We start from the raw sequence: 9,785 nt of genomic DNA, 5'->3' as shown, positions 1-9,785 counted from the left end.
GACAGTAATTACCCACACACTGCCCATTACCTTACGTACCTGGGTCTTGAGAATTGTAGGTCATGCTAATGCATACGTTCTCAAGTGAAGTTTCCTAGCACCTTTTCTCTAGCGATTTATTCCCCATACTACATATTAACTCTTTTATTTTGTTTGTTCTATGCTAACATCTATACAATTTGCACATGGGAAAAGCAAGATTATTCTAAAGTGCCGTATCCAGAAATAAGTCGTTAAGAAAGAGGTGCTGAGGAGCTTCTTTACACAGGAATACCGATCTTGGTCAGCAGGCCTTTGAGTCAGGTGACGTGTTCTATCGCCGAAAGACTTCTCAGGTGAGAGTGAGTCGCACAGCCTGAGTGTGTTAATAATGGCACCAATTACCCATTCAAAGTTGGGACAACTCTAAAATTTAAATACAGCTAAACCCAGACGGTTTCCTTATCACAGGCTGAGCCACAGGAGTCTGAGTGTTAAACAGTAAAGGTTGCTGTTAGAAATAGGCCACAGAAACCCACACCTTGGCGACCATGTACCGTAAATTGGGTGCTGGTGGTATGTTCTTTCACGTGCTGGAATGTGTTGCACTGGCAGTTATAGCGATGAAATACAGCCCATCACTACCACGGCAAGGTCCGGTACTGCAGTGAACACCATAGTTACAAAGTATAAACTGTTCCAGTTACAACACAACAGCCAAAGTAATCCATGTATGCTTAAACACCAAGACTGTTGGTTTTGTTTGTCGAAGATAAACTCCGAGCCGGGACACAGGCACACAGCAATACAGACAGTGAGGGAAAAAAACACAGACACACGTGCACACAGACTGACTGACTGACTGACTGAATAATACATAGAAAACAAACAGCAGAGACTATGTGTGCAGACAAAAAAGGAGGCAGAGAGTAGGTGGACAGACAAACAAAGAAGCAGAGAATATGTGGAAAGCCAAACAAAGGGACAGAGAGGTGGAGATACAAACGAAGTGAGACTTCAGGACCGGACAACCAAAGAGACAGATAGTATATGGTCACACAAACAAAAGAAAGTATATGATAAAAAAACAAAAAACAAAAGTAGATAGTAGACAGACAAACAATGTGAAAGAATGAGACAAAATATCTAACAGGCAGACATAGAAACATAACAGACAGGTAGACAAAGTAACAGACAGCGAAAGACGCCAGACACACCCACCATTACACCACGTTAATCACAATACCTTGGCCGGTTGAAAAGTTATGTCAGACGAGGAATAGCCTGGTCTGTTTGAATGGCCGTGTCACTCGCCAACAGGTCGTTTGGCACGAGGTAAAGCGGTGGAACACACGTTTAATGGCGGCTTGCACTCCTGTGATGGTCTCTTACACTGTTACTGCTTCAACGCGACCCAGTTTATCAATATACCCACTCATGTTCCACAGTTAGACTGTACTGTATATTATGGTAATGGGATATACAACACGAAGGAGCACTCAGAGGGTACAACACTCTATCTATCTCCCATCTATTGCCAGACGCTCCTTAATCCCGTTTGGGGTGGCCACAAACAAATCGCCTCCAAGTCGCCCTGTCCCCCGCCATTTCACCACTTCTGCTCCCAACTCACACCCCCTCTCTCATATACCTCTCCACCCCATCCCTCCTCCATCTCATCCTCGGTCTCCCCCTCCCTCTTCCACCCTCCACCTCACTCACATACACTCTCTTCGTCAGTCTTTCACCCTCCATCCTCTCCACATGGCCAAACCACCTCAGTGTGTTCCTCACAACGCTTCCTATCACATCCACATCAACACCACAACGCTCCTTTATATCCTCATTCGTCAGCCTGTCTTCTCTCCACGTGACTCCACAAGCTCCTCTTAAATAACTCATTTCCACTGCTCTCTCTCTCGACTTGTGGCCATCCAACAACGTCCCAGCTTCTCTTCCGGACGAGAGATTTGGGCTCACTATACTGTCATGGTGTAACTTTTTTACTTACATGCTCACTTCCCTGTTTTCTATCACTGCTTTCAAGGAACCAGCAACCTTTCTTCCCTGCTGTACCCTTTCAAGCACTTCACCCTCCAAACCTCCATCCTTACTCATCACACTACCCAAATACTTAAACGTACCTCACATTTTCCAATTCCTCACCATCCAACCTCACTATACATTCACTGACTTCACCTCTCTCAAAGACCATCACTTTACTCTTCCCTACATTCACCTTTAGGTTCCGTTTCTTACACACTCTCTCAAACTCATCCACCAAGCCTTGCAGCTCCCCCTTCATCTTCACTCAACAACACACAGTATCATCTGCAAACAACAGTACAGGGAGTTTCCAAACACTATCCTCTCTCTCACCAGGGCCACTCCAACATCCACTACCCTACCTTGTAACTCTTTTATTACCCCATCCATGTACAGATTGAAACAACCATGGAGACATGACACATCCCTGTTTCAAACCAAATCTTTCAAAGAGAAAAATTCACTTAGTTCACCATCCACACGCACTGCAGCCTTAGTACCATCATACATACTCTTCACAGCATTCAACAACTTCCCATCTACTCCATATATTCTTAACACTTTCCACAATCCTGTCTATCCACCCCTGTCATAGTGCTTTCTCCAAATCCATGAAAGCCGCATACAACTTCTTTCCCTTTTCTCTAGAAACTTTTCCACTAAAGATCTAAGAATGAATATCTGATCTACACAACCTCTTCCCTTTCCTTAAAGCCTCCCTGTTCTTCTCCAACTAATTTCTCTGTTCTTCTCTCTAACTCTGTCTATGTAAGTATCCTACCATACACTTCTTTTCCTATTATACTAAGAAGACAAATGCCCCTATGATTCACCACACACTTCTTTTTCCCCTTTTCCTTTGTACAAGGGAATAATTATTACCTGACTTCCAATCCTCCGGGACTCCTACCTTCCTCCCAGGCCAATCTGCACATCTTCCACATCCATTCTACTACTATCTCTCCCCCATGCTTCAGCATCTCACCACACACTCCATCAATTCCTGGGGCTTTCCCCTGATTTAACTTTCTTCATTGCTTCCACAACCTCTATCCTACTGATTTCTACCTGTCTTCTCACCTCCCTCCCCTTCTCCCAGCCATTCCCTCAGCCACTTATACTCGCATTACTTCCATCCTCTACGTTCAACAATTCCTTAAAGTGTTCTCTCTCCATCTGCTCACTTTTCTCCCTTCTCCAATTAATAGTAATCTACCATGTTTATCTTTCACTCCCCTGCTAACTTCTGCTTCCACCCTGTCTTACTCTTTTCACTTCTCTCCAGAACATTTTCTTCTTACAGTCCCTCCACTTTACACTCAAATTCTTCCAAATTCCTGATCCACTCTCTTCTTACTCTCTCTTACTAATCTTTTCACCTCTCTCTTCCTTTCCACATATAACTCTCTTCTGCCTCTCAACTTCTTCCACGCCCCTATTTCTCATCCATTCATTGTATGCTTTCTTCTTTTGTGCCACAGCCTGTTTCATTCCTTCTTCAGTCCACCACGCTGTTCCTTGCACCCCCCTCTCCGTCTTCTCTTCCTTCCACACACCACATCACATGCTGCACATATTTCTTCTGTAAATATTCTTACACACACCTTCCACGTCTCCCATCTGCTCCAATTCATATTTTGCCCAATCGTTCCTCCACTTCTCTCTTATACCTCTCCCGCCTTTTTCTCATCCTCTTGTAACCTTTCCACTCTCTCCTTTGCAACTACTCCTTCCTCTCTAGTCTCCTTTTCCCTTCTTCTATTCCTCCATCTTACTCTGCATCCTAATTCTGGCCACCACTGCAAGTAGTGGTCAGAAAGGCCACTCCCCCTTAACCTCTTATAAACTCTTGCATCCAATATACATCTTCGCATCCTTTCATCCACACACACATAATCAATCATTGCCTTCCTTTCATTCAGTTCACCACCCACCCTTCTCATCATCACTCGCCATGTATACCTGTGGATCATTTTATGCCTGAAGATGGGTATTGGCTATTACCAACCCCCTTCCCAGCACAGATGTCCACTAACGCACTCCCATTCTCATCTATCTCAGCAGGCACACCCCACTCACCAACTATTCCATCCACCTTCACATTCCCTACTTTACCATTCATATCACCGATCAAAAACACTCTCTCATTCCTTCCAAATTTTTCCATGCACACTTCCACATTTGTCCAGAACTCTTCTCTCACTCTCTTCTAGCACGATCTTGCGTTGGCGCATACACACACACAATCGCCCACATTTGTATTCCAACTTTCAACTTTACTCACACAATCCTTGACCCAACTGATCCATACTGTCTTATGCTCTTCTTCCATCTTTTACTCACAACTATACATACTCCTTCCTTTGCCTCTCTCATTCTCATCTACTCCTGTACATATACCCTGTATCCATACTCCCATTCTCCTCACACTTTCTCCTCTCCATTTTGTTTCAGTTATTCCACATACATCCACTTTCGCATCCTCAAGCACCTGGACAATCTCTCTTTCACCTCATCATTCGCTCCTCTTACATTCCATGTACACATTACCAAGTCCTTTGTCCGGTCCTGGGTCGTCAACGTTTAACGGTCAGTCCTTGTCCATTGGAGGCTTCTTTGTTTGTTTTTTTAGTTAGTTGTCTTCCGGGGAGGGGCACTAACCCTCCGCCAACCCTTTTAGTCGCCTTTTACGACAAGCAGGGATACTGGGGGAGTATTCTTGAAAAACCCCCTACCCCCATAATTAATCTTACCTCAAACCTTTGAACCGACCCTTTGATCTTAATCTTCCATTGGATTCTTATTAAACTTAAATTACTTCATCCTTGCCTGACCCACAGTCCTACTCATCAGGTTTGGTCTAATGTGAAAGAAAAAAGCGTGTGTCTTCATCTTGCCTTGTGACCTTACCCTTTTGACCTATCATTCTCAAAATACAAGCACTTCGTCTTTCACTCTGATCTCATTTCCTTCTTCCGAGTATAGTTCAAATCGATTATACCTTCAATATTTCCGCACGGTCAGTGAGCACATGGCGGTTTTGATGCATGTGAAGTATGATGGAAAATGATCATGCAGTCGTGATTAACTGAATCGCATTCCATGCTTCTGGTGTACTGTTTAGACGGTAATTCGTCACTATGCCTCGAAACTTGCGAGCAATGAGTTTGAACACAGTTGCCGTGGTTCATCTGGATGGGCTTTAAAAGTTTGACCCTGTCCTCGGCTCTTAAATAAACTGATCGCGGTCGAAATCGACCATTACTTCTTGCTTTTACCTTTTACCTTTGTGTTGTTGTTCCCAAATTGAATTACGTCTCCCTCTCGTGTCCCCCAACAAAATTCTTTGAAAGATTATTAGTTGGTCATGCTATCGGCATGTGACCTACGACCTTTTACAACTAAAACTTAATCTCTTGCTCCTCTTGTGGTCCTCATTTAGTAAGGTAAATTTAGCCAAGCCTGTCCTATAGTTTATTTTTCCTTATTCTTGCTAACACACACAGACACACACACACACACACACACACACACACACACACACACACACACACACACACACACACACACACACACACACACACACACACACACAGTGAGAGAGAGAGAGAGAGAGAGAGAGAGAGAGAGAGAGAGAGACAGACAGACAGACAGACAGACAGACAAAAAGACAGACAGACGGACAGACAGACAGACAATAAAGACCAGGCACAATAACCTCGCACTTTCATGCAGGCGTAAACACATAATTCTTCCTGTTTCAGCTTCAGACCTACGAACGTAAATCAAGGAAGTCGTTCCAGCTGGTGTTTTTAAACGCCACACATCCAGGCATCGTTGTTAGATATATTCAAAACAGTATTTTCATACGGTTTACTGACTGGATACACTGTGTAATGGATGGACAGATAAACTCGCATGAACAGACTGAACAAGATAACTGATATATTCTCTGACAGACAATTAGGTAGCTGGTTTGATATACAGAGAGAGACAGAGAGAGACAGAGACAGACAGCCTGGCAGGGTGAGAGTTAATAGGATCGACATGGGAAGAGCGTCCCTGCCTGGCCGTCACAAGTGCCATTTCCGTGAGGTAATAGCACTCTCGGGTCGCGCCCCTGCACCTGTATCGCTTTGCCCTTTATAATCCCAAGTTAATAACACTTCGGAGTTTATATTTTAAGAAGGTTTGATGTTTATATAGAACTGTCCAGATGTCGTGCCCCATAGGAAATATAGCTGCCTATCAGTTCTGTTGCGTAGTGTTCTCTCTCTCTCACTCTCTCTCTCTCTCTCTCTCTCTCTCTCTAACTGTAGCACATCTATTTTGTTCTTGTTTCTGTTTTAGGCTTCATATTCTTTTTCTTTTCACATTTCCTTGCCAGATGTGCAAACGTATAAAACATGGCAGTTGTAAGATTTATGCGTCAGGAAGCTCAGTCGGTTCTTTGATTACATCGACGGGGGTCCTTTGGCAGGTATCACCATTATCACTTAGCGATATCTTATCCCTGGTTTCCACCTAAGAATGGAATAATATAGAGCCCGGAAACAAGCAAATATGAATTACAAAAGTGAGATAACTATCAGTAGCATGCTTTATGAACCGCGCCACACAGTCGTCTATATATCATTGAAGCCTCCGAAATCCTGGCTCCGCCTCACCTGATCGAACATCTACGCATGTATTTGTTTCCTTGAATATACACTTTACACACACTCGTGGCCAGCAAAAAAAAAAAAAAAAAAAAAAAAAAAAAAAAAAGGAACACCCTGCACAGGGAAAAAGCAAACATGCAAACTCATGGAAAATCAAGAGGCAGAAAATTTAGCCCTTCTCATATACTTGAGGAAAAATATTTCGTAACTATTTTTGGTCACTGTGCAAATCAGAGATGCCTTTTCTGTTTTCCCGGCAACGATTAGTCAGCCAGATAAACATGCGCAGTGACACAGATTAGAAGCAAGCGATAGATGTTCTATCACTATCGGAATAAAAAGAAAAAAAAAGAAAAAAAAAACAATCACCAAGAACTCAGGCCCCAAGCTGTTGACGCAAAGCATCGGTCGGTCTGCCTCATCCAAACATTGCACCCGGACTCGCCACACAAACTCCATGACAGGGCTTATTGTGGGTTGCATTAAGACTAACGATTAATCCGTAAAATGACCCCCATATGACCTTTGACCTTTTGATCCCTTGAACTTGCTGACCAGCAAATCAGGTGATTGTCCATTCTTACTACATCAGTGACAAATCTTGGTCGAAATCCATCTACGTGTTCAGAAGATATCTTGCCCACAAAGAATTAAAAACGTTTAAAAAAAAAGTCTTCCCCATTATGACCTTGGCCTTTGACCACTTGGACCCAGCTGACCTAATCAGTTCATTATCTTCTCATACTGCATCACTGACGAAAGGGTTCGTGGAAATCCGTCGATGGGTTCAGGAATGATCGCGTGCTCTTCAGTGCTATGCACGCACACACCCATGCACGCACAGATGGTCAATCATTCACTGCCTTTTCCACCATAGGTGGGAGGAGTGCATAAAGCGAAGAATCTAATAAGTAGAAGAGTTTTTTTTTTTTTTTTTTTTTTTTTTTTTTTAAATATCAGGCTTTCCATGATTGCTCAGCTATATAAGATAATCTGGATGTTAGATGGGAAGAATGACAACACTGAGTTGTCGCGATCATGGGAGTGGTTAATAAATAGGAAACTAGATTTCTCCTGATAATGATATGGTGTACACCAACATAGTTGACATAAATTTCATAGAGTGGAAAATATTACACACCATGTGCACCATAAAGACACAGGCAAAGAAGAGGTGCCAAGGGGCCTACAGTCAACATGTGAATATCGCGTATTTTAAGGAAGCAAGTTAACCGCTTGATTCCGGTCAACATTTTACAGGTATTTATTTCATTCGTGCAAGAACCAGACGATGGTACTGCACCTCAGGAGAGACCTTTTCTAACTGGAGGAGTAAGATGTAGCCCTCTACTGACCCTTTCATCACCGGATATAAATACAAAGCTAAAAGACATTGTTTTGTTATCGTCTTTATTGGTCTGAAAAGATTGCGTAATCGGGGCTGAAAGTGTTAAAGGAGGTATTCGAGTGGAAGAGAATGCTAAAAGTTTGTATTACATGGACATGAAAAACAGACTAGTTCTTGTGGGCTTAGATATGGACGCCATACAAACCGGGTCATGCCAATGTGATATTCCTGTTAAAACAGCATTTTGCTTTTACCAGCTGTCGGTGGCCAGGATTTTGGTCGCACACTTGCAGCATTTCAGACGTTTCTCGATATGTGTTTCTTATCCCCCTCAGTTAGAGGCAGACGTCATCTGTATTATATTACTGTTGCTTAACAAGACTTATACTCTCCAGAATCTCAACTTCTGTATCCCTCAGAGGATATAATCTGCAATATAAGGACACTAAGGTCCCCTAATTCCCTTTCTTAGTAACCTCTCTCCTATTTACTTCCTTTAAGCTACGTAACCCCCTTTAACCCCCCTTTCAAGGGCTATTTCACCTCTTATCTCAGTCAAAGGATAATTACCGTATCCCCCTTATCCCAGCCGGGAGGGAGCAAAGTTTACGCTTAGCAGAGACTCAAGTTAACAAGTTATAGTGTGGCTGGTGGTGGTGATGCAGTGAAAAAAAGGTTCCAGAAAGCATGCGATTAGAATTTTGAGAAGGGAACGGAAGGCCTCGTTGGGAGATGTTGACATTGACCCACCCTTGTAAGGCCTTGTAAGGCCTTGGCGTGCATGCCAAGTGGGAAGTGGTGCAAAGGGATGCTGACCTTCAAAGGACTGAAAATCGATGTCCTTTCATGACTGTGTCGCACTCTGTACTGACCTGCCTGAGGTGCGCTTGGAGAGGCTTAGAGTAGGTCAGGTGTCAGCATCTCCCAGGCCTTCGCTCCATTCCCAAAATTCATCGCAGCTTTTTACAGACTGCGCTACATCACCAACACTCACCAGCCACGCTTATGGTAAAATGTGTTTCGATGATGGTGGCTATTTGGTGGTTAAAAAATAAAAACTTATTACATCCAGACAGAACTTTTCACCGACAAAGAGAAAAAGAGTTTGCACCATGTCAAGAAAGGTGGATCATTGGTTTATTTAGCTGGACATAAGTGGCCTAGTGTAGACACTTGGCATAGGATTTTATTGCAGAAGAATGTACACTGTTTATAGATTTATGTAAAAGGAGCCTGAAAGTGCAGGCACTTCTTCATAATGGTAATAAATGTGCATCAATACCTGTTGCTCATTTAAAAGAAATGTACCAGAGTTTGGCAAATCTTCTCGAGAAAATTAAATACAATGAACGCTGTTGGTTCATATGTGGGGACATGAGAGTTTTAGACTGTATCATACTGGGTCAGCTGGTCATTGTATTGTACAAAAGATTCCCATGTTTTCTTCGTGAGTGGGACAGCAGAGCTTCAAGGATTTGCATTGGATTCAGACGGAATGGCCAAATACAAAAAAATCTACAGCTTGCGTGCCCAAAACATCGTTAGACCTAGCTTGGTGAATCCAAATAAAGTGCTGTTACCACTGTTTCATATTAAGCTTGGATTAATGAAGCAGTTTGTCAAAGCCCTGTCAGAAGATTTGAACCCTGTTTCATGTATTTGTGGCAAAAAGTTTCCTGGTTTGTCTGAAGCTAAAACTGAAAGAGGGCGTACTTTACTGGACCTGATATTAGGAAAAACTGATTTCTGAT

Source organism: Coenobita brevimanus, chromosome 56 (genome assembly GCF_032717465.1).
Source record: "Coenobita brevimanus isolate Jiangsu-jjx chromosome 56, ASM3271746v2, whole genome shotgun sequence".
Lineage (NCBI taxonomy): Eukaryota > Metazoa > Arthropoda > Malacostraca > Decapoda > Coenobitidae > Coenobita > Coenobita brevimanus.
This window is presented reverse-complemented; position numbering follows the sequence as displayed.